Source organism: Nomascus leucogenys, chromosome 2, assembly GCF_006542625.1.
Source record: "Nomascus leucogenys isolate Asia chromosome 2, Asia_NLE_v1, whole genome shotgun sequence".
In the NCBI taxonomy this organism is placed as follows: domain Eukaryota; kingdom Metazoa; phylum Chordata; class Mammalia; order Primates; family Hylobatidae; genus Nomascus; species Nomascus leucogenys.
This window is the reverse complement of record NC_044382.1, coordinates 9228781-9254078: the sequence shown is the minus strand read 5'-3', so window position 1 is coordinate 9254078 and position 25298 is coordinate 9228781. Positions and strand designations below refer to the sequence as shown.

The 25298-nt window shown below is 41.0% G+C and overlaps 1 long non-coding RNA gene across 1 annotated transcript; it reads left to right on the top strand.

Moving 5' to 3' along the window:
• Positions 1 to 2872: 2872 nt before the first annotated feature.
• LOC115837875 lies at positions 2873 to 25082 on the top strand. The gene is made up of 3 exons (XR_004032893.1): positions 2873 to 2941; positions 12479 to 12481; positions 25069 to 25082. It is a non-coding gene; the product is annotated as an uncharacterized LOC115837875 (long non-coding RNA).
• Positions 25083 to 25298: the final 216 nt, after the last annotated feature.

Here is a 25298-nt window from a genome sequence, read left to right as displayed (position 1 = left end):
TCAGGATACATGAGAATCCTGGGAACCCATTAAATAAGGGTTGTCTGCATGGGGTGCTTGAATGGAGGCCAGGCAACATCTTAAGCACATTATTTGATTATGGGGACTCTCTGGCTGATGATTGGTCATCCTCACTGGGTGACAGTTACAAAGATAAATGTGTGCTACCTTGGCTGCTATTTAACTCTAGTAATGAGTAGTTTCTGCTGTGTTGGAAGCTCCTAGTTCATCATTCTCTAACTGTGGGGTCTCCCTCGTTTTTCCTCAACCCAACTACCTTTAGTCTTAAGGTAGGAAAACTGATCTAAAGGTGTCCACTAGAAACTTCCTTCCATCTCACCTTTTGGAAACATATAGTATGGATTTTTGTGGCCTTTGCTTCTTGTTTCTGCAGTGGGTGACTCAGGCCTTGTGACAGAAACAAGGAGGAGGATGGAGGAGCCTTCAGGGTTATACTCCTCTTGTCTTATTGACTCAAATGTAGAGAGGAAACCAAGATGACTGGCAAAGCAATACCTCCCTGTGACAAAGGCAACAGGCCAAGAACCTCAAGGTAGCTTTTAGAATGCTTCTTTTTACCTCTGGGTGATATATGTGAAAGAAAACTGAGTATTATCAATATTATTGCAACTATTATCTACTGTAGTCTATTACACTAAAGCTTAAAATTAATCTGTCCAGAAGCCTGCCCCTCCAACAATTGATTTCCTTTTCAGGCAGGCTGAAGAATTCCCTTGGAAGGATAAAACTACCAGGCAGTCTGAGCTGGATGGAACAAATGCAAAAGGTCACCGTTGGACTTGGCCAAGCTGGTAAATGTCAATAAGCTGGAGCTCCTTGCAACTTCAGCTTCTGCATGTCGGGCAGTGCACCTCACCATCAAGCCTAGGCCCCCACCTCTGCAGCCCACGCTGACCCAGCTTGTCCCATTGAGAGACCCCTTCTGAATTGTTGACATGGGAACCTATCCATCCAGAGTTCTCAACATAACAAAAGCTCTGGCCAGGCCTTTTTGCAAGCTAGCCTTTTTCTGCATATAACCATTTACAGATTTGAGCCTTTCCCTCCTTGATACGAAGAAAAACAATAACAGAGAGGCTTGTGAAATTGCTAAATCATGGAACACAATTCTCTGTACCCTTTCTACAGGCACACCCTCTCAGCTCCATGAAGGAGCCCAATTCTTCATTGTTCCCAGGGCTTTTTGCCAAGAAGTGAACTTTAAAGAAATAAGATCATAAAGATCCACATATCAACAAGTCCATAGAAGCCCCTGGGAATCTCATTGGAATGGGAGGCCTAACATATCCTAGACATTAACTTCCCCAGGCCCACTGCATTGGCTCAAGCCAGTTGAGAACTCGGCTTTCTACTAAAATATATGCCTTCCTGGGAAAGGTTCTGTTCCTGGTTTGGCATCAGCATCTCTGGGAATCTGTACTGTGTATGCAGATTGTCTGCATTCAAATCCAGGTTCCAGCACTTATTAATTAGGTGGAGTCAGGAATGTTCACCTAACTTCCTTGGCTCTCAGTTTCTCCATCAGTAAAATGGAAGATAGTAATATCTATCTTATAGGGTGTTGTAGGTAAATGTACTTATTCTATTCCTTAAAAGTAGGATCTGATCAGGAATTGTACTTAGGCAGAACAGGATCCTTCTGGGGAAAAGCGATAAAGAAGAAGGTGGAAAAGGATACAGTAAAAAAAGAAAAGCTGGGGTTACTGAAATTGAAAGGCCATCTTCAAATGGTGCCCCTGGGATCAGCTGCCGACAAGTGCACAGGCCCAAGTAGTGATAGGGACACAGGTATCAGTGATAGGGACACAGCACTGGCAGGGTGCCAGGGAAAGCATGAGTGGCCTAAACAATGCTCTGCAGCTTTAAGGGGTTCAATATACATTAACATTATGAACATAATGAATGCTGCTATTAAAAATTTGGAAGAATGCAAATAAAAGTTTTGTAAATCAATACTTCTACTATCCACTGATCATTTTGAAGTATTTCATTCCAGTCTTTTCTGCCATGCATAACTTATAATATTCATTTTGTCCCACTTTATGTCCAATTTTAACCATATTGGAGTCATATTTTAAACAAGTTTTTCCCACTTAATACAGCTTGAACACTTTTCCCTCATTAAAGATGGCTTCTAAGGGCTATATTATATTTCATCATATGGATTCATTTATCCAATTCGCTGTAAACATTTAGGCTGTTTCTAATTTTTTATTATTGCAAATCATACAGCATTCAGCATCTATGTACATAAATCTTTATGTGCACATCTGATAACTTCCTCAGGAGAAATTCCTAGAAGTGGAATTACTGGATCAAGAGTTATACTCATTTTGAAGGACCTTGATATATATTGCCCTGTTTCTTGCTATGAATGTGCACACACAGGTATGGCACAGTCATAATTCAAACACCCTTTCTTCCTACCTCTATTTTCTTGCCTTAGTTAAATCCTTCTCATACTTCCATATTCAGCCTGCCTTACTCTATCTTTCCAGACTGGTTTATGTGTCCCTTTGTCTATACTCCTGCAGCTCTTGCCCTTCCCTCTTTTGTTGCATGTAGCATGCTATGTTGCACTTGCTGACTTACATATACGTCTACCTGGCTGGACTAGAAACACCGTAAGGGTAGAATAATCTCTATAGTCCTGGCACCTGGTGCAAAATGGATGCTAAGTCCATTTGTGTTGCTATAAAGGAATACCCAAGACTAGGTAATTTATAAAGACAAGAGATTTACTTGGCTGACAGTTCTGCAGGTATGACACCACCATCTGCTTCTGATGAGGGCTTCAGGCTGCTTCCACTCATAGCAGAAGGAAAAGGGGAACCATTATGTGCAGGGGCCACAGAGATCACATGGTGAGAGAGGAAGCAAAAGGGTGGGGGAGGTGCCAGGATCTTTTTAACAAACAGTTGTCATGGGAGCTAACAGGGTGAGAACTCACTCCCATGAGAATGGCACCAAGTTATTCGTGAGGGATCTGTCTGCATGAACCAAACACCTCCCACTAGGCCCCACCTCCCAACATCGCCACCCTGGGGATCAGATTTCAACATGAGGTTCAGAGGTGTCAAACATCCAAACTACAGCAGATGCTCAATGGATTGTTGGAGTAAGTGCAAAGCAAGCATGTGCGTGGGCCAGCACCAGGTAGGAGTGCATACAGTACACAGCTCTGCTTGTGTGAATCGCCTCCGTCATAACCACTCTAGGTAATGTGCTCTGGGGCAATGCTGTCTGTCCTTCCAATGACCTCTGAGCCACTGAAAATGCTGGTCCAGGAATATTATTTCATCTCTCACAGAAGGCTGACCTACCTGCAAGACTGAGGAAAGTAACCTAAAGGCTAGTTTAGTAGAAGCCAAGACTCTTAACAATCTTGACTCCTGATCAGAGGTGCCAGGATAAAAGGGCCCTGAATGACCCACAGCAGGCCATTAATGAGATCACAGATTCTTAACGTTGAAAGGAAACTAAGAGACTACCTTGGATTACAGCTCAGTATACCAAGCCCTAGAGAACGACAGATAGTAATAATTATACCATAGTAGTGGTGTAAGAACTTAAAAAACAAAGAATTTTAAGTCCCTATAAATATCTGATATGTAATATTTGCTCAACCAATGGGATTCATTCATTCATTCATTCGTCTGTTTACCTAATATTTACTGAGTGTCTCTTATGTGCCATGGTCCAACAGCTAACATGTGATAGTGCTCACATCTGGTGTAACCTGTTCTGGGAGATGATAAAAAGACAACTGAGATGAAATGGAGCAATATCCTTTTGATCATTGTGGGGTCTGTGTTTTCTCATTAATGGAGGATGCTTCCCTGCTCCAAGCTGAAAAGCTAGCCATTCATTACATTCTACCAGCTGCCACCTACAGCTGGCACAGAAATGTGAGGGGGGCAGCTTGCTGTCCCAGAAAGAGCAGGCACCCCTGAGTCATGCAGACCTGGGTCTGAATCTTAGGTCCATCAGTTACTACTTCTGTGACTGTGGGAAAGTCATTTTGCCTCTCTGGGTCGTGGTTTCCTCATCTGTAGCATGGGGCTATTTGGCATAGATTTGTGGAAAGCAGGCCAGGTGCAGTGGCTCAAGCCTGTAATTCCAGCATTTTGGGAGGCCAAGATGGGTGGATCACCTGAGTTCAGGAGTTCCAGAGCAGCCTAACCAAAATGGTGAAACCCCATCTCTACTAAAAATACAAAAAATTAGCTGGCCATGGTGGCACATGCCTGTAATCTCAGCTACTTGGGAGGCTGAGGCAGGAGAATCACTTGAACCCAGGAGGTGGAGGTTGCAGTGAACTGAGATCGTGCCATTGCACTGCAGCCTGGGCAACAAGAGCGAAATTCCATCTCAAAAAAATAAATAAATAAATAAATAAAAGATTTGTGGAAAGCAGAATAATTGCTCCCTAAATATGTCTACACCCTAATCCCCAGAACTTGTGAATATGTTATCTTACATGGCAAAAGGGATGTTGCAGCTGTGTTAGCACTTTGAGATGAAGATATTATCTTGCATCATCCAGGAGGGCCAATCTAGTTATATGAACCTTAAGAGCTGAGAACATTTCCCAGCTGTAGTCCCAGAACGTGGTCATGAAAGCAAGTGCGGAGAGAGAGCAGCATGAGGAGGATTTGACCTACTGCGGCTGGCTTTGAAGATCAAGGGGCCACAAGACTAGGAATTCAGGCTGTCTCTAGAAGCTGTAAAAGAGAAGGAAATTGGTTCTCTCTTAGAGTCTCTAGTGCATCCCTGCTGATAACCTTGATTTTAGCCCAGTGAGACCTGTGTTGGACTCCTGACCTAAAGACAAATTTGTGTTGTTTTAAGCCACTAAGTTAGTGGTAATTTGTTACAGCAGCAATAGAAGACTCATACAACTTTATAGGATTGTTATAAGTTTCAAAAGAGAATATGTGCTTGTCACCTAGGAGGCCTGCTACACATCTTTCTTTATGGTCCTCTATGGTATCCAGGCCCTCAGTGAGCTTATGACAGCCTTTGCCTGCCTGCTTCATGACTACTCTGCCCAGAACAAAGGCTTCTTGAAAGAGAGCAGGAAATAATTATTGAAGAGAAATGCTGTTTGTATTCAAATGTCTCAGAATAAGGGAAGCAAAGGAACAGATAAACAAGAGTCTCTTAATCACTGACGATGGATGTGTGCTTGGCCTCTGCTCTCTGCCTTCCATTTCTCACCATGTCACTGAATCAGCAGCAGCAGCTGGCACAAGCTTCTTTCCCTGTGGCCAACCAAGGGCCTGGCTCACAGCCCCAGCCTCCACCTTTCCCTCCAAGGACACACATCTTCTCCCCTCACCCCACCGGAGGTGGGTTCCATAATGGCTTTCTTAAGCTTCAGCACACACATGGGCCAATCACCTAGCCCTGGGTTCAGGTTTTGGTGCTGCCATGACTTGGTTATGTGACCTTGGGCAATCATTGCACCTCTTTCTGTCCTGAATTTCCCTCTTGAGAATTAAGGGTAACTCCTTTATATGGTTGGTCAGAGCATGAAAACAGATGAATTTGCTACTTGCTTAATATAGTGCCTGTCATATAGATGGTGCCAGTAAATGGATTCATTTACCCAAGAATATAAAAGGAGTACTGAACAAATAATATGTGTATACACAAGCAAGAAATATATATTACATAAAATATATCTATATTGTTATATATAAATATCATAAATAGAAAATATGGATATATATATATGAGATGAGACATAAGATCTAGGGCTTATATTTAAATTTTTCACAGTCCAATGTGGACAAGATGGGTAAAATAGGCAATTATAAGATAATGTAGTGAGTGCTCAGACAGGAGAAAGTACCAGTATTATGGCTTCTGAGAGGAGAGGCAACTAAATCCAGTTCAAGTGTAGTTTGGGTGAAGTCACTTCTAAACTGAATCTTTCAGGATTAACCAGGATCGAGTGGGTAAAAGGCAGAAGAAGTAAATAGCATATGCAGAGGAAACAGCAAGTACAAAGCCCTAAGTCTAGGGAGAATACTAGAAAGAAATCAAGAAAGGAACATAATATAATACTGCAGTGTTGATAGAGAAGAAAGAATAAAATAGGTACTTATTGATGTAATTGTTAGGTATGGGTATGACTATTATCATTAGATGTGTCAGACAAAACACATCTTTACAATATGCATAGTCTCATTTCCTCCTTTATCCACCAAAGAAAATTCTGGTTGCCACGCAACCCTGTCCCTTGCCTTTGCTTCCTGAGACTTAATGGTAAGATTGAGGTAATCAGTGAAGCAGAGACACACTGAAAGAGGAAGCGTAATTCACCAGAAGGATAAGAACCTAAGGGGAGAGAAAGATCAGTGGTAAGGGGCAAAAGTAGTCCAGCTCTTGTGTTTTTTTAAGAAGCTATATGGGTGGGCATGGTGGCTAATACCTATAATCCCAGTGCTTTGGGAGGCTGAGGTGGGAGAATAGCCTGAGCCCAGGAGTTCAAGACCAGTCTGGACAACATAGCAAGACTCTGTCTCCAAAATAATTTTGTTTTTTAATTGGCCAGGCATGCTTCCTTGTGCCTGTAGTCCCAGCTACTTGGGAGGCTGATGTTGGAGGATCATTTGAGCCCAGGAGTTCATTGCTGTAGCAAGCTATGATCTTGCCACTGTACTCCAGCCTGGGCCACAGCATGAGACTCTGTCTATAAATAAATAATAAACATTAACATAAAATAAAATAAATAAAAAGTAAAAAGTTGTAGTAAAGATTCAAATTAGTTTCAACATTTCCAACTGTTCTTTGAATTTGATTCCATGCCAAGAGTGGGCTTTGCAGAGCCTGGTTTTAAATAGCTTTCACTTCTATAAATAAATCTGAACCTTCTCTAGCCATACAATTTTATTAATTGTTCCTTTAGAGATAGGTTAGAGAAATACCTATCTCTAACCCTTCACTGATGTAGTGTGCCCTACCTGGAATGTTTTCCCTACTTACATAAATCCCTCCCATTCTTTAAGGCCTAGTTCAGGCTCCCCATGGGCTCTGTGAAACCTGCCTCTTTGATGAATCTAATTCATTTGTCTCTGTAGCATGGACTTACTACTTATCTTCCAAAAATCTTCATAAGATCAAAGGAAAACATAGAGGAAAATGCATCACTCATTAAGACTACTGCCCTAAAAAAACAATTATTTACAACCATCCCTTCCAATCCTTTACTGTAGATATATCTAGATAATCAGTAATATCATAATCACAGTAGAAATTTTGATTTCACCTCCTAACCTTCTGCGTTACAACGTTAGTGACTTTTTATGTCTACATCTAGAGAGCATATCCCTCTATGTTTTTGGCTTTTACATTGCATGGGGTCTTATAAGGTTGTAATCTTAAATCCTTAGTAAAAAGCAATATTTCAAATGGAGATAATGCCCAATAAATGTTCAGTGCTCCCTTGAGTAGTTTTTTCTTTTCTTTTAAATCTCCCCAGCAACTTTACAAAGGTCACTGACTCAATCACCTCTAGGAGCCAAGCATATTTTAGAAATGAATCAAACAGTAAGGCGATATGGACAGATTCAGTAATGTGCTGGAATGACTGTTCATTTCTTGCAAGAGCTGGTCATTATCAGGTCATTATTAGCTGGTCATTGTCAAGAACTTTGTGAGCAGTTTAAACAAACCTTTTATTAGCTTACCATTAAATAAATTATATTATAAATAAATTACATTAAAAACAAAGAATAAATACTCAAAAGTCATCACTTCCTAATTATTTTACTAAATGTTGCTCTGAAGGTCATTTGTGTCTATTGTATCTGTATGATGGAAATGCTGTATGATGCTATATAATCCTTCATGTGTCTTCCCAGTTCCTCATTCAGGGATGTCACTTTGGAAGATTAAAGCTGGCTATGGTGGGAGTATATACATTATGGAAACTGGTAAATACCATGAATCAGGGTGTGGTTTATAGTTTTGTTGATTCTCTAGACTCAAGAGAGTGATGAAGAAAATGTCATGAATGAAGATAAAACTTAAAATTGTCTTCTGTGTACAGTTGTTACATTCCACACAACACAAAAAAATTGAGATAATGTTCTTCTAGCATTCAAAAACTATCATGTGATTCAGCATAGAAGTTATGTCACTGAAGAACAAGTGAAGTTCTTTGAGCTGGATACAAGCTAGGATTCCCAGTTAAATCTGAATTTCAAATAACCAATATTTTTAGTATAAGTGTATCCCAAATATTGTTCAGAGCACACTCACACTAAAAATTTAGTTGTTGTTCATCTGCAATTCAAATGTGGAGTTTCCTTTATATTTATTTGCTAAATCTGGCAATCCTAGACATATATCTTTATTGTTTCATTTTCATCTTATTTGTTAACATAAGCAAAAGCATCAGCAGTCATAATGGAACTATGCTTGTTCGTCAGTTTTAACCAAAGATTGTCTGTGGATATAAAAGTTTGATAGCAATCATCAAAATAATTCCACAAGAATCAACTGGCTATATGAGATTTGCAATAAAGAGTATTTTATATGGTATTGTTTATAAATTTCTTGCAACAAATCCTTTGTATCAGTAAAATGTATAATAAACTTACATGTGTATGCGTATGTATATATATATACATACTTTTTCATTTTTGGAGAGCTGGTCATTAAATATTTATCAGCAAACCACTGGAGACAGTGACAGAGTGGTACACCATCCCTTCAAAATGCATACAAATTCACTTTTCTAAACACTGTTCTTCCAAACTAAACTTTCTCAGCTACTGTCTTCCAACTGTTCTTCTGCTGTGTCAGACTTAGGACAGGTCAAAGTCAGGGCCCCATTGAGTAATAATGACCAAGCTCACACTGTTGAGAAATCAATCATCTCCAAAGTATCTGAGCACAAACAACTGAAATAAGTTTTCTCTCTGCTTAAAGGCTAAGTTTAAAAATAATAAAGGGAGGAAGAGGATAATTCCACCCTAACCCCCTGCCCACCCTCTTTGTGAGCCTAATTCCAACATCTGAACTATTAAACATTCACTCCCATCTCCACCCAATTACCCACCCAAGCTGAGAGGCATCTCTGGGTGCCACCAGGCTCTGACATATGGGACTCATAACCATGAGCAGATAGCATCCCCATTCTTGCCAGAGTACTGCTACATCTTGGAAAGATTGATGCATTTGCAAGACGGCCCAGTTATGCTTCTGCTACTATTCTTTCTGACTATGACTAAAGGCCACATGGACCGTGATTAGGGCAGCCATGGGGCCCAAGAGGTCCACGGAATGAAGAGTTCTTCTCAATTATGGTTAAATGCATGAAGAGCAGGAAGCACATCAGTGAGGCAACATCTTTAGGTCGTCCCATCCCCAGAGAGACAGACTGGCAAGGGCAGACAGGAAGACAGGCTGGGCCTCCAATCCAGATGCCTGGAAAGAGCCAGGGGCTCCAGACAGGCTGGGTTTCCACATTCCAGGGCTTAGCTCTGCTCCCACTTGATTCTCATGCCATACACTTGCTTTGTGTTAGCAACAAGAAAGAATCTACAAACTCTGGAGCAATGCACACTCTGTTGCTTATTTTATGCTCACTCTCTCTATCTTTCTCTCCCCTCCCCTCCCTGTCTTCAGAATGAGCAAAGACACCATAGAAAAACACGTAAGTACAGAATCTCTAGTTTTAAGTAGGGAAAAGAAATTAGTAGAAGATTGACCCTAAATGTAGGACATTAAACTTCTTATTTGGGTGTAATTATAATATTGCACATAGTATTAAACACTCCCATGGATATATTCCCAACTCTAAATCTCTGTTTTAGGCCAGCATTTCCCAAAGTGTGTTCAGATAGCTGTTTATGCATATTTTATGGAAAAATGGAGGAACAGTTCCACGGTCAAATAAGTTTGGAATATTTCATGTTAAATTTTTAATTAGATGTGTTTGCCACAGGACTTCTCAGAGACTTCAATGTGCAGATGTGCTTTGGGAATCTAGTCACTGGAGGGAAGCTCACCACGTTTCCTAAATTTATTTCAGTGCAGAATCCCTCTTTCATGGAGTACCTTGTAGAACTAGTGTTCTAAAGAGATTTATAAAATGCTACTTAGGCTCCAACTGTTTTCAATAGCTTCCCATTAATCAGTGTTCAGATTTCCATGACTTTATTCACCTACTCTCTTCTCTCATCTTCAACTATCAAATGATTTGTCTTTCTTTGAGATCCTTTAGGTGCTCTCAAAGCCCCCATCATAATTCTCTTCTCTTCTTTCTTTGCTTGCACAAGACTTTGTCTGTGCCAATGCCACTATCATCACCATAAGCTTTGGGAAGGCAGTGGAGCTTGGCGGGGCAGGGGGTGGTGGTGGCCTGGACAAGAAGCCAGTGATTTGGAGTCAAAGGCCAGCCCCACGTGACCTTGGTCATGCTACTTTACCTTCTAGAGGCTCAGTTTCCTCTTATCTAAAATGGAAAAAATAATATTTTTGTCACAGACCCATTGTGAGGAACTCATGAAAGGGTTTCATGAAAGTACTCTGCTATCATAAAGTGAAACTGAAAAATTATCATTTGCCTCATTTTTCCTAAATTTCTTTTATCATAAGAATCACCTGGGGCCCTTATTAAAAAGAGAGATTTCTCTGAGGAATCTGTTTCTGGGACCTAGAATTTGTAATTTTAACAAGCTTGCCAGGTTGTTAAATCAGAAGAATTTAAAAGGCACTGAATTATCTGAAAGAAATTAGAAATAAATGGTGATTCTCATAGCAAAAGCCACAGACAAGTGGGAGATAGTTGGCTGGGGGGTGGGAGGAAGGAAGTAAAGCCAAACACTACAGGTCTCCTCTTACTGATTACACCAGGTAGGTGTGTGTATATCCCTTCGTTGGCCAGAGCTTGGTTGGATATTTGAACTTTGTGCAGTAATTCTTGGAGTACACACTTCTGAAACTATATTGTAAAGTACCCCACTGGTCAGGATTTCTCTAAAGTGGTCCTGATGACTTCTTCATTTGAATCTTGAGTCTTAAAAAAAATCAGTCATAACCTATGGATCATCATAGAGATCTTCATTCAAGAAATCAATTTCACTGCATTTCTAATTAAGGATTCGCTGAGCCCAAGAAAAGGAACGTATCTATGCACCTCCTGGTGACACATAAGGCATTTATAACTCTGTATATAATTGTTGAAGTCTTTATGAATGACCAAAAGAGAAAAAATGACCCATCTCTGAAATAATCTCTTTGTGTGTATTCTTTATGCTTTCTCCATCTAAGAGCTGGGATTACTTTGGGAATTTATGTCTTCAACAGAGGAGCAAAGAAATAAAAATGATATTTGCTTTATTAAAAATAGAATCAACACCCCAAACATAAACTCATTATTTATAGAAAATCCCCTTTTTGTCAAACCACCAACGGACCCTCTACTGCAACTGATTTTTTTAAAAAGTTCAAATAAAAGCTGGGAAAATCTTGTAGCCATTAGACCATCATCGGTATGAATCACCAATTTGTTTTTCCTGACTTTTTCTGCATTCCTTCTATATTTTGCAGTTTATTTTGTTCAATGTTTTCAGCAACAGCTTTGCCAAACCCCAGAATCGAGAAGTCATCCAAGCAAGGAGTGCGTGTGTCCCACTCTGCAAGCTGCTTGCTCAAGTAACAAGGCATACGTTTGACTTCTCTCCCTTCTCATTCTTTTTTGTCTGGTTACAGGGACAGGCAGAGAACAATCAATCCTAAACACTGATAAGTAAGGCCTTAAAGAGTTGAGGATGCCACAAGAAAATTCCGAGCATTAGGACCCTTTCTTTTCCAACTACTCAACGTGCATCTTACGGAGATTGAGGCCTTTAAGAAAAAAACAAAACCAAAAAACTGCAGTTGTGACCAGTTGGCAGCAGCCACACTGTGGCTTAGTTAGTACAATAAATAGTTTACTTTAACTTAGCTCCAGCCTACTGAGTCTCTCTCTTCTACTCCTATACACAGTCTACTTTTTATTTACAAATATTACACATCTGCATGTGAAACCACACTCTCTCTTGTTAAATAGGTATTTATTTCTCTTTCTCCTAACATGGGGAACTAGTTTTGAAGTAAGTTAATCAGATCAGCTCCTTTCACTGCACTAAATATACTGGTATTTCTGGATCTATCCTAGTGGTGGCAGCAGGATGAGTATCAAGTTTATTCATTCAACCATCAATTCATTAATCCATTTATTCATTTATTTATTGTGTAAATATTATTAAGTGCCTATTCTGCGAGGCACAGGCATTGGGTTAAGTAATGGCAATTAAATACATGAAGTCCCTGCCTTGGTGAAACTGTATGGTCTAATGGGAGAAACAAACATTAAGTGAATGATTATATATATATATATATGTTAAATTTTAATTCTAACAAGGGATGCAAGGAGAATTAAAGGGAGCTATGAAAGTTCGTAAAAAGGGAACTAAAGACCATGTATTATATGATTCCATTTATTAAAAATGCCCAGAGTAGGCAAATCTGAACAAACAGAAAAAATAGATTAATGCTTGCTCAGCACTGAGGAGAGAGACTGGAGGGGTTGGGAATGATGGCTAAGGGGAGCAGCAGTTCTTTTTGGGTGAATGGAAATATTCTAAAAGGGATTGTGGTGATGGATAGACAACTCTGAATATACTCAAAGCCATTGAATCTGCTTTTCTCTATGCAACACTACCTTCTTTGGTGCTGGATTCATTCTCAGGGTACTCCTGAGACATTACTCAGGTCTGACCTGGTAATGTCACCTACCTATGCATCATTCATTTGTTGGTCAAGAGAATGTGGTACCAGCATGGGCCACATGCTCACCCCAGGAGATGGAGTCAGCTCCACCAAAGCCTTATGCTCTAAGAATAGGGGAAGAGATGGCTCTGTTACCAGATTAAGAGAGGCTAAGCATGCAAAAGCAGTCGACATCCACTTTGTCCAGTTTCCTCTTGCAGCCTTGGAATCAAGCTTTTGTCTTGAGGGGCCATGGCCCTTCCGGATACAGACTCACTATATTTCAGCTGCTGGATGCAGCCTGCAATTGCTGGGTCATTCAAAATGTCACACAGAGACCCTTGCACTCTTAACAAATTCTATTACTTAGTTAAATACAACAACAACAAAATAGTCACTAGCTATAACGTAAGATTTTTTTAAAGTTACTATTTTTTGTAAACTGACTTACACAAACATATTAATAATGCCAATTTGCATTGTGGGTTTGAGGGGTTGTTTTTTGGTGGAAGGGGAAGTTGGGATTTTTGTTTGGTTTGATTTCCCTCCTATGCACATAATCAGCTTCTAGGAGCTCTGAAGTTCCAAGTGGTGTGTAATAAAAGGTAGTCAAGTAACTTACATCTTGAGATATTTCCACTAACAAATGTAGAGGAATTATAGGCAACACGTTTATCTGCTAATTACTGTCATATGAAATTTGCTTTGCTAGCAGGAAAATGGAATCACACAATGATGGCAAATTCATAACAGGCATGTCTCGCTCCCCTCTCACATGCAAACATAATGGTTCTCATTTCTACTGTGATCAGATGTGACCTCAGAATCTTCCTCAACACCATGCTTTTGGGACCTATCACCAATCAAATGGAGTTAGAGACCTAGATGAGCTGTGTGAGCGTGGCAAAGTTATTAAATCTTATGAAGCCCTAGTTAACTTGCTTGTACTTAAAAATATACTTGCACTTGATAAAAGGTAGTTATGATTGGAATTATTATTATCATGATTGCCTTCAGATTATACCAAAAAAGAATTGCCTCTGCAGCTTGTCTCCATAGGGTAGTGGTGAGGAGGGCAGGCAGCATCAATGATTCCTTTTTTGGTTTATTTCAGACTTTTTCAATGCCTCAGAAAGAGAGTTCCTGATTACTAGGAAATGTATACTTTCATGAGTGGCCAAGATGAGAACCTCCAGAAGAAAAACTGCACAATTCCGTAGGAAGCCATGGAAAAAGATACTGTCCATTCTGTCTCTCAGTGTCTTTTACACAATGACTCATGTGATAAATGCCTAAGTATAGTTCCAGGAAAAAGTTTGTCTCTACAGAAAAATTTGTACGTTGTCCATTGTCATACAACCAAAACTAAGTAACCCAACATGTTTCCACTTCTTCTTTGCTGCCAGAAAGCTTGTGCCAAGATGTATTACCCAAGTGTTATAATTAGCCCCAATCAGGTGCCTAAAGCCATCAGCTTCTTTTGCATCCTTCAGACAGTCCCAGTTTTCTTTTACCCTTGAATGGTTTATTTTATGGTGATTGAAGCTGTAAGTTTCTTCAGTCTCCCTGGAAGAGTTGGGTCACCTGACCTTTTAATGTCTCTTTCAACTACAAAACTCTATGAAGTCTTCAGTAACAATCATTAGAGTAAGATGATTAGCTCTAAATGGAACTTATAGCCTCTGGTATTCCAATAAGTGGAGGAGAGATGAAGAGATTTAAAATGCATTAAGAACCTAAATAGGCTAAGCACTCTACTACTCTAGTGTTCTTAAGCTTACCAGCCTGGGAGTACAGATGTGGCCATGTTGACATTTGCAGCCACATCTGCAGCTCAGCGTCCCCACCACCCCTTGCAAAGAAGCAGAGCTTCAGAGTCTCTCTTGATTATTCCTGGGAGTCAATAGCAGTGTCTCATGGGACTTCCATGTTCTTGGGGTGTTGCTATCGTGAATACAGGTTTTGTCAGCTGGGCATGTTCCCATCCAGTCAACCCTCACTGCTCCTCTGGTAGGCTCTGATCTACATAGAATGAAGTCTTCTGAAAAAAAATCCCAAACATGCAAACAATGTGCCAAAATATTGCTATATATTTTCTTTCCCTTGGTGCTGTTCCATGAAGTAATGGGAAAACCATCTCCCCACTCCTTCCAGTGGAGTAAAAATGGGTGTAATACGGGCAGAATTGCCCATGAAAGGAATATCAAGGGTGAAGACCATTGTTTCTAGATCTAGCCTTAAGGAGCTTCAACTCAAGCTGGCTGGGGAGGCAGCAAAGGAGACTGAAGAGGAGGAGCCAGAAAGGTGGGAACAAAATGCAAGACAGGATGGTGTTGAAAACTCTGAGAGCCGAACATGTTTCACACAGGAGCACCAAACACTGCTATAAGCGTTATTAAGCTTTCACAGCACCAAGAGGCCAATGCTATCCCTCCCGTGTTGCAGGTGAAGAATCTAGGCTCAGACAGATTAATGTGGTTTGCCCAAGAGCATAAAGCTGGTTAGCATCGGGCTGAGATTCAAAGCCAAGTTTGCTGTGCTCTGGCCATGACACGCCTGTGTGAGACGGATTGCAGAACATGCCTTTTCTGTTCCTCTAATCTTGTCAAGGTTTATTTCCCAAACTTACAATAGACTATGTTTCTATTATTATGCTTCCAAAGTCAACTTCTCCCTCTGACAAATGCCAAGGGCAGCGACTGAATGGCTGAAGAAATCAGACACCCATCCTCTTATTTGGGCCATGGCAACAAGGAGGAAAGAACTTACAAGGGCAGATTTGAAACTGAGATAGGGTTTGGAGATTTCTCTTTTTAATGTTGTTTTCTACCAATATTCTAGTAGATGTAAATATGCTTCATAAAATTATAAAGCATATATATATATATGAGATTATCAGCTTTATTGGAGCATGAGAAAAGAATGGATCTTTGGGTATTCGGTATTTGCTTATTCTAGCTACAAGCCAACATCAATACATAAAGCAAGATTGAGAAACTCTATAATAATATTCTATTTTTACTGAGAGAAGTCTCTGCCCATCTGTGTCATCTGTGTGACTGACTTTTTTTGGAAGTGGGGTGGATGAAAAAGACTAGAAATACTCTGAGAGTTAGGAGACAAAATATTGTTTTGAGGGGAAAAGCATATTATCTGAATATTTTTCTAGGTTCTGGCCTTCCATTACTGCAGCCTCCTTGACTCTTTAAAAAGGGACCAACAGTATTTTGAAGCTCCTGGGAGCAAGCTGGAGGATGCTCAGCCAGACTAGGCACTCAACCTATGCTGCTCCTGAGTTCATTAACATAAGACATGTATTGAGGCATCTCATACCACCAGGAAGCTTTATTTCCCCATAATCATAGGATAGTTAGAGAGAGTAAACACTCTGAAGACGTGGCCAGTGTTTTTAATATTTTTTTAGGGATATGGAACCCTCTGTGTGCATGTGTAAATATAACAAGTTGAAAAATATTATCTTGACATTTGACATCTTAATCCCTCTAAGAGAGGAAGCTATCATTGTTTAAAAAATACCTTGGTAAACATGCCTGGGATATGACATCAGTGGGAGCCAAGACCTCAGAGGAGAAAGAAGACAAACTATTCTGGATGAGAACAGAGGAGGGACATGGGCAAATTTTTGTTTTTGCTCCTGAATGGGAGGAGGACTGGTGAGTGAGGGGGAAAAAATGGAGACAGGACTGAGAAGAACCAGAAATTAAAATAATAGTAGCAATAGCCTAACATGTATACATATATGAGATTGATCGATCGATCTATCTATCTATCTATCTATCTATCTATCTATCTATCTATCTATCTATCTATCTACCTATCGATCTATCTATCATCAATATATCTATTATCCATCATCTATCTATCTATTTGCATATATAAGCTATAATATCTGGCTCTGTTCTAATCGTTCTACTTACATTAACTCATTCCATCTTCATATGAATCCAAGTGGATACTATAATACTATAGTCCTCATTTTAAATATGAGAAACTGAGGCACAGAAAGGCTAAGTAACTTGCCCAAATCCCACAACTAGCAAATATGGAGGAGTTAAGGAGTAGGGGAAATGGCATCTTAAAACCACAAATGTCAGCTATTGAAGTTAATTTGCCTTGCTGTAAAATAAAACTGTTTTTACTTCTTCCCCCTCACCCCAATCAAAAAATGCCTTTTGTAAAATCTACACATATTTTGGGTAATTGAGTTCATTTTTATGGAATCCAAAGAAAGGACCCATGTCTGGGCCCAGTGCAATGTCACAGGGTGATCCAGTGACCTGAGAGATAGGAGGGGCCATGAAAAATGTGCTCCAATTCCGGGAACTCAGAGTCTTGCAGAAAATTTTGAACTTTGGAATTGGTGGATTTTAAGCAATTTAAACAAGATCTCAGGAGGCAAGGAAAGCCCAAATGATGTCTGGGAACCCTGATGGAAGCAGAGCTCCTCTGGTTGAAATGGGTGGGGCAGTGCCCTATCAGGATGGCCTCCCTCCTGCCCCAATGGCAGCCCTGAGGTTATTATGCAGATGCCAGACTCCACTGACTTAGAGCTCTTATTTTACCCATGATCAAGCTGAGAGGAAGGAAGGACTTCATTTTTACCCTAAGAGGCTGTAAACTGGCTTAATTTTGTGTTGATCAGTGATTTAGAAAGAAAAAAAAAAACCTTTTACTGTAATTACTAATATTTAAAAAGCAGTGAATTTTGTATTTTAAAGGTCAGCTTTCTTGTTTGTCTTGAAAATCTGGACACCAGTGCTGTTTTCCAGCAGAAAAACACTTCACCAAAGGTGGGTCACACCACCACCTTTGCAGAGGAAGGCATGAAATTTCCAGAGTAGCCGGGTCTCCACTCTACCAGCTGTAGTTATTTACTACCTGATCAGGGGTAGAATCTGAGGCCCCTGCTATAACACACAGATGACAGAGTTAGTGCCAACTCAGACTTGCACCTAAATTTCTGGCTTCCTTGTTCAGAGTTTTTCTGTATCATAGTGATCAGATCCCAGAACCAATTTTTTTTTAACTAAAGTATTCCAGTGCCTGGTATAGCACTTGGCACGCCAGAAGAACTCAATACATATTTCTTGACACAAAGATAAATAGGTAGATGAAAGCTCGCAGTGGCCAAGGAGCAAAAGGAGATACATCCCCTTCTCTCCTTCCCCACACCACCATCACCAAAGAGCTTCACAGACAGGACAAGGGTCCCTGCTGACTTTGCTCCTTTAAAGAGAATCTGCAAGATACACTATTCTATCGAGGCCTGAAGCTCTCCATCTAAGGAAGAAATGCACCACCTCTTCTTAAGTATCAACTGTTCCAGCCAGTTCCCAAGGTCATGCTTCTCAGACTCTGGACCTGAAGAGGACAGGGCAACTCAAGCCAAAAGCAGGGGTGTGGGCAACTCAGAGAGGTTTCAAAAGATATGGTGGAACTCAAGGAAAAATCTCAAGGGAAATCAGAAGCTGAGTCATCATGATAAACCTCAGATCCCACAGCACAGCTCTGAGCAGCTCTGCTGTTGGCTGGGTTGTATTTTAAGCCTTAATTATTATTCTTTTATGTTTGCAGTCTTGGAGCCTTGCTATTAAAGTGCTTTCAAATGTTTGGGAAGTCAGTGGTGTTTAAGTTTATCCTCTTACTATTTGGATGACAGGAACTATTTGTAAACGGAGCACCCTGCCAGTTACCAGCATTTATTTGCAGTTATATCACTAATGTTTTTGAAACTTGTGTTTATCTATAATTTGACACATCAAGAGGACTTTTGCTCTTGGCCCAAGCTCCTGCCAAAGCAAAGGGTTATGTGTTAAAGTTGCTTTCATCAGACCTTCACAGACCCAATGGCCGACTCTCACACCTCCCTCGCATCAGGGTTACCCAAACTGAAGTTAAGAAAGCAATTGAACACATATGTGAAAAGTTGGAGAGCCCAAGTAAGAGAAAAAGGGGTAGAGGGTGGAGGGCAAGCTCCACTTGGAGTAATGTTTTAAATAAAGGGCTGTTTTCAGAGAAGCTGGCTCTGACATCCACAAAGGCAATTTGGCAGAAGACCTAGCAACTCTCATCCACCTCTGTACTGATTATGATGATTGCCCTTTGCTCTGCTTCAAAACTCAGAGGAAGCTGTGTCGGCACCCGGAGGCATCTGTTTCACTCTGCTTGCTTACCCACCATTGCAGTTAAGCCCTGGGAAATCCTATCTTGGCCGATATGTGGAGAAAAGCTCTCAGTTGGAAAGACGAATGCTTTTTGTGATGGATTTTGAAAATCACAGTACTTCATAGCTGGAAGGAGACCCTCAGAGATGATCTAGTCCAAACCCCAGCTTATCTAATTCATGTATTCATTCAACAGACATTTGCCAAGCTGCTTCCACATGCCAGGCACCATTCAGCACGATGGAGAAATACCGCAAACCGAACAGACAGACAAGGCTCTACTTTCATGCAGCAAATAAACAAATACCATCATCTCAGGGAGTGCAAACTTCTTTGAAGAAGACAAAACAGCGTACTGTGCTAAAGAGTTATTGAAGAAGTGGTTCTTTAGATAAGAAGATGCTGAGAGGAGGCAATGTTTGTCCTGGGAATAAATGATAAGAAACTAGTCAAGCAAAGATCTCCGAGAAGGTAGACAGAAAAAACAGCAAGTGCAACTGAGATAGAGCAAGCCTGGTATGCCAGAGAGCAGAAAACTCGAGCTTATATGGTGAAGTTGAAGAGGAGCAGGGACCAGGTATGTCCAGGGCTCACCCTGGAGCCCAGGGTGAGGGGTTTTATCTAATCCAAATGGAAGCATGAACAGTAACAGGACTCAGTGGCTGTCACAGAGCAGATGCAAGCACAGGTCTCTCCACCCCTATTTGGGACTTTTCAACCAGCACATGTTGTCCCTAAAACAAAAGCTGCTATCCTTTCTCTCATATTTTCTCACCAGATTTGTGCTTCCAGGAGGCACTGCATATAGGAAAATAGGGTTTGGCACAACACAGAAGAATTAATCTATGAATATGTTGCTGTCATAATGAAAATTACTCTTGATTAAAATGATCCCTCGGCCTGAGTTGTTTTATGTTTGTGATGGTTAATATTGAGTGTCAACTTGATTGGATCCAGTGAGCAACAGGTAGCAAACAGATTGGACTTATTGGTGAGACATTTGTGTGCCAGGGGATGGGAGATAAATCCAACTAAAATTCAGGGACCTTCTACCTCAGTAAAATTTCTAGTGGTCCAATGGTGTGGGGCATGTCGAGATACGCCTTCTAAGGAGAAGGATAAGTTGCTGCATTTGGCCCCTCCTACAACCAAGAAAGAGGCTCAATGCCTAGTGGGCCTACTTGGATTTTGGAGGCAACACATTCCTCATTTGGGTGTGTTATTCCAGCCCGTTTGTTGAGTGACCCAAAAGGCTGCCAATTTTGAGTGGGGTCCAGAAAAGGAGAGGGCTCTGCAACAGTTCCGGGCTGCTGTGCAATCTGCTCTGCCTCTTGGGCCATATGACCCAGCAGATCCAATGGTGCTTGAGGTTTCAGTGGCAGATAGGGATGCTGTTTGGAGCCTTTTACAGGCCCCCATAGGTGAATCATAGTGGAGGCCTCTAGGATTTTGGAGCAAGGCCCTGCCATCTTCTGCAGATAACTACTTTCCTTTTGAAAGACAGCTCTTGGCCTGTTACTGGGCTTTGGTAGAAACTGAACATTTGACTATGGGTCATTAAGTCACCATGTGACCTGGACTGCCTATCACGAACTGGGTACTTTCTGACCCATCCAGCCATAAAGTGGGTCATGACAGCAGCATTCCATCATCAAATGGAAGTGGTATATACGTGATCCGGCTCAAGCAGGTCCTGAAGGCACAAGTAAGTTACATGAGGAAGTGGCTCAAATGCCCATGGTCTCCACTCCTGCCACCCTGCCTTCTCTCCCCCAGCCTGCACCAATGGCCTGTGGGGAGTTCCCTATGATCAGCTGACAGACAAAGAGGAGACTAGGCCTTGGTTCACAGATGGTTCTGAACGATATGCAGGCACCACCTGAAATTGGACAGCTGCAGCACTACAGCCCCTTTCTAGGACATCCCTGAAGGACAGTGGTGAAGGGAATTCTTCCCAGTGGGCAGAACTTTGAGTGGTGCACTTGGCTGTGCACTTTGCTTGGAAGGAGAAATGGCCAGATGTACAATTATATACTGATTAATGGGCTATAGCCAATGGTTTGGCTGGATGGTCAGGGACTTGGAAGAAGCATGATTGGAAAATCAGTGACAACGAAATTTGGGGAAGAGGTATGTGACCTCTCTGAGTGGTCAAAAGTTGTAAAGATATTTGTATCCCATGTGAGTGCTCACCAAAGGATGACCTCAGCAGAGGAGGATTTTAATAATCAAATGGATAGGATGACCCATTCTGTAAACGGCGTTCAGCCTCTTTCCCCAGCCACCCCGGTCATTGCCCAATAGGCCCATGAATAAAGTGGCCCTGGTGGCAGGGATGGAGGTTATGCATAGGCTCAGCAACATGGGCTTCCATTCACCAAGGCTGACCTGGCTACAGCCACCACTGACTGCCCAATTTGCCAGTGCCAGAGACCAACACTGAGCCCTCGATATGATACCATTTCTTGGGGTGATCAGCCAGCTACTCGGTGGCTGATTGACCCAGACTATCAAGGTGAAATCAGTCCACTACTCCACAATGGAGGTAACGAAGAGTACATGTGGAATACAGGAGATCCCTTAGGGCGTCTCAGTATTACCATGCCTTTGATTAAGGTCAATAGGAAACTACAATCCAATCCAGGGAGGACTACAAATGGCCCAGACCCTTCAATAATAAAGGTTTGGGTCATTCCACCAGGTAAAAAACCATGACCCACTGAGGTGCTTGCTGAAGGGAAAGGAAATACACAATGGGTAGTACAAGAAGGTAGTTATCAATACCAGATACAACCACGTGACCAGTTGCAAAAACAAGGACTGAAATTGTCATGAGTATTTCCTTATTTTGTTAAGAACATTTGTGCATGTATACACTTGTCCTAAGAAAATATCTTCATTTTATTTCCTTTATTTTTCCTGTATCATGGGACATAAGATTTATTGACTTTATATCAGCATTTAAGACTTGTTAACTTTATGTAACACTATTCAGATTAAGGATTAGTGCACTTCCAGTTGTACGAAGGATAGCTGTATTATGTTGTGCATAATTGCGACCTTATTGTTGTCTTTATTTGATAATTATGTGTGATTTCAGGGGATGTGTAATGTGTTCAAGTTGACAAGGGGTGGACTTGTGATGGTTAATTTTGATTGTCAACTTGATTGGATCAAAGGACGCAAAGTATTGTTCCTGGGTATATCTGTGAGGGTTTTGCCAAAGGAGATTAACATTTGAGTCAGTGGACTGGGAGAGGCAGACCCACCTCAATCTGGGTGGGTACCATCTAATCAGCTGCCAGTATATCTAGGATAAACCAGGCAGAAGAAAGTGGAATGAAGACTTGCTGGGTTTTCCAGCCTTCATCTTTTCTCTTGTGCTGGGTGCTTCCTGCCCCCGAACATCAGACTCCAAGTTCTTCAGCTTTGGGACACTTGGACTTACACCAGTGGTTTGTCAGGGGCCCTCAGGCCTTTGGCCACAGACTGAAGGCTGCACTGTTGGCTTCCCTACTTTTGAGGTCTTGGGACTCGGATCGGCTTCTCTGCTCCTCAGGTTGCGGACGGCCTATTGAGGGAGTTCACCTTGTGATCATGAAAGTCAAAACTCCTTAGTAAACTCTCCTTCATATATACATCTGTCCTACTAGTTCTGACCCTTTAGAGAATCCTGACTCATACAATGTTCTTGTTTCTCCATGTGCTTTTCAGCATTTCCCATTCTCTCTGATCCAGGTTAATAGGAGAAGAAAATTCCCATATCCAGCATTTCCCAAACTACACTAATTTGTTGATTAACTTTAGAGGTTTTGCCATATCTGTGGCTCATATTTACTATTTTTTCACCTTTTGTTTTTTGTAAGAGACAAGGCCTCATTCTGTTGCCCAGGCTGGAGTGCAATGGCATGATCATAGCTCACTGCAGCCTCAAACTCCTGAGCTCAAGCAATACCCTTGTCTCAGCCTCCCAAGTAGCTGAGACTACAGGCGCATGCCATCATGCCCAGCTAATTTTGTATTTCTTTGTAGAGATGGAGTCTCACTATGTTGCCCAGGCTGGTCTCAAACACCTGGTCTCAAGCAATCCTCCTCCCTTATCCTCCCAAAGTGATGGGAGTACAGGTGCGATCCACTGCACCTGGTCCTTTTTTACTGAATATTTTTATTTAAACTGACTTAATATTTTAAAATTATCTCTACCTGCCCCAATTGATAGCACTCATAAAATTATGTTTGATATGCTAACCAGACTGTTTTTATTTTATTGCATTGTAAAGTAAACACAATATTATAGCTTAAAAGTTTTGACTTTTGTACCACCTAACATCATACCCCAGGGGCATAGTTTTAGGGGAAAACCCCACTTCTTATACCTAATAGAGGGCATGCTCTCTAAGAAGGTAGGGAAGTAAGATTCCCTTTCTGCTTCTTTCTTTTATTTTATATAATCCAGCATATAAACAGAACCAAAGACAAAAACCACATGATTATCTCAATAGATGCAGGAAAGGCCTTTGACAAAATTCAACAACGCTTCATGCTAAAAACTCTCAATAAATTAGGTAATGATGGGACGTATCTCAAAATAATAAGAGCTATCTATGACAAACCCACAGCCGATATCATACTGAATGGGCAAAAACTGGAAGCATTCCCTTTGAAAACGGGCACAAGACAGGGATGCCCTCTCTCACCACTCCTATTCAACGTAGTGTTGGAAGTTCTGGCCAGGGCAATTAGACAGGAAAAGGAAATAAAGGGTATTCAATTAGGAAAAGAGGAAGTCAAATTGTCCCTGTTTGCAGATGACATGATTGTATATCTAGAAAATCCCATTGTCTCAGCCCAAAATCTCCTTAAGCTGATAAGCAACTTCAGTAAAGTCTCAGGATACAAAATCAATGTGCAAAAATCACAAGCATTCTTATACACCAATAACAAACAGAGAGCCAAATCATGAGTGAACTCCCATCCACAATTGCTTCAAAGAGAATAAAATACCTAGGAATCCAACTTACAAGGGATGTGAAGGACCTCTTCAAGGAGAACTACAAACCACTGCTCAATGAAATAAAAGAGGATACAAACAAATGGAAGAACATTCCATGCTCATGGGTTGGAAGAATCAATATCGTGAAAATGGCCATACTGCCGAAGATAATTTATAGATTCAATGCCATCCCCATCAAGCTACCAATGACTTTCTTCACAGAATTGGAAAAAACTACTTTAAAGTTCATATGGAACCAAAAAAGAGCCCGCATCACCAAGTCAATCCTAAGCCAAAAGAACAAAGCTGGAGGCATCATGCTACCTGACTTCAAACTACACTACAAGTCTACAGTAACCAAAACAGCATAGTACTGGTACCAAAACAGCATAGTACTGGTACCAAAACAGAGATATAGATCAATGGAACAGAACAGAGCCCTCAGAAATAACGCCACATATCTACAACTATCTGATCTTTGACAAACCTGACAGAAACAAGCAATGGGGAAAGGATTCCCTATTTAATAAATGGTACTGGGGAAACTGGCTAGCCATACATAGAAAGCTGAAACTGGATCCCTTCCTTTCACCTTATACAAAAATTAATTCAAGATGGATTAAAGACTTACATGTTAGACCTAAAACCATAAAAACCCTAGAAGAAAACCTAAGCATTACCATTCAGGACATAGGCATGGGCAAGGACTTCATGTCTAAAACACCAAAAGCAATGGCAACAAAAGCCAAAATTGACAAATGGGATCTAATTAAACTAAAGAGCTTCTGCACAGCAAAAGAAACTACCATCAGAGTGAACAGGCAACCTACAAAATGGGAGAAACTTTTCGCAACTTACTCATCTGACAAAGGGCTAATATCCAGAATCTACAATGAACTCAAACAAATTTACAAGAAAAAAACAAACAACCCCATCAAAAAGTGGGCGAAGGATATGAACAGACACTTCTCAAAAGAAGACATTTATGCAGCCAAAAGACGCATGAAAAAATGTTCATCACTGGCCATCAGAGAAATGCAAATCAAAACCACATTGAGATACCGTCTCACACCAGTTAGAATGGCGATCATTAAAAAGTCAGGAAACAACAGGTGCTGGAGAGGATGTGGAGAAATAGGAACACTTTTACGCTGTTGGTGGAACTGCTTCTAATGTAAACATTTAAGCCAACTTCCAATTGCTGCTCTTATTTCAAGTATCGAATGTACAAAATCCAGCCTGGGCAACATGGTGAAACCCCATCTCTACAAAAAATAAGAAAACTAGCTGGGCATGGTGGCACACCTGTAGTCCCAGCTATTCAGGAG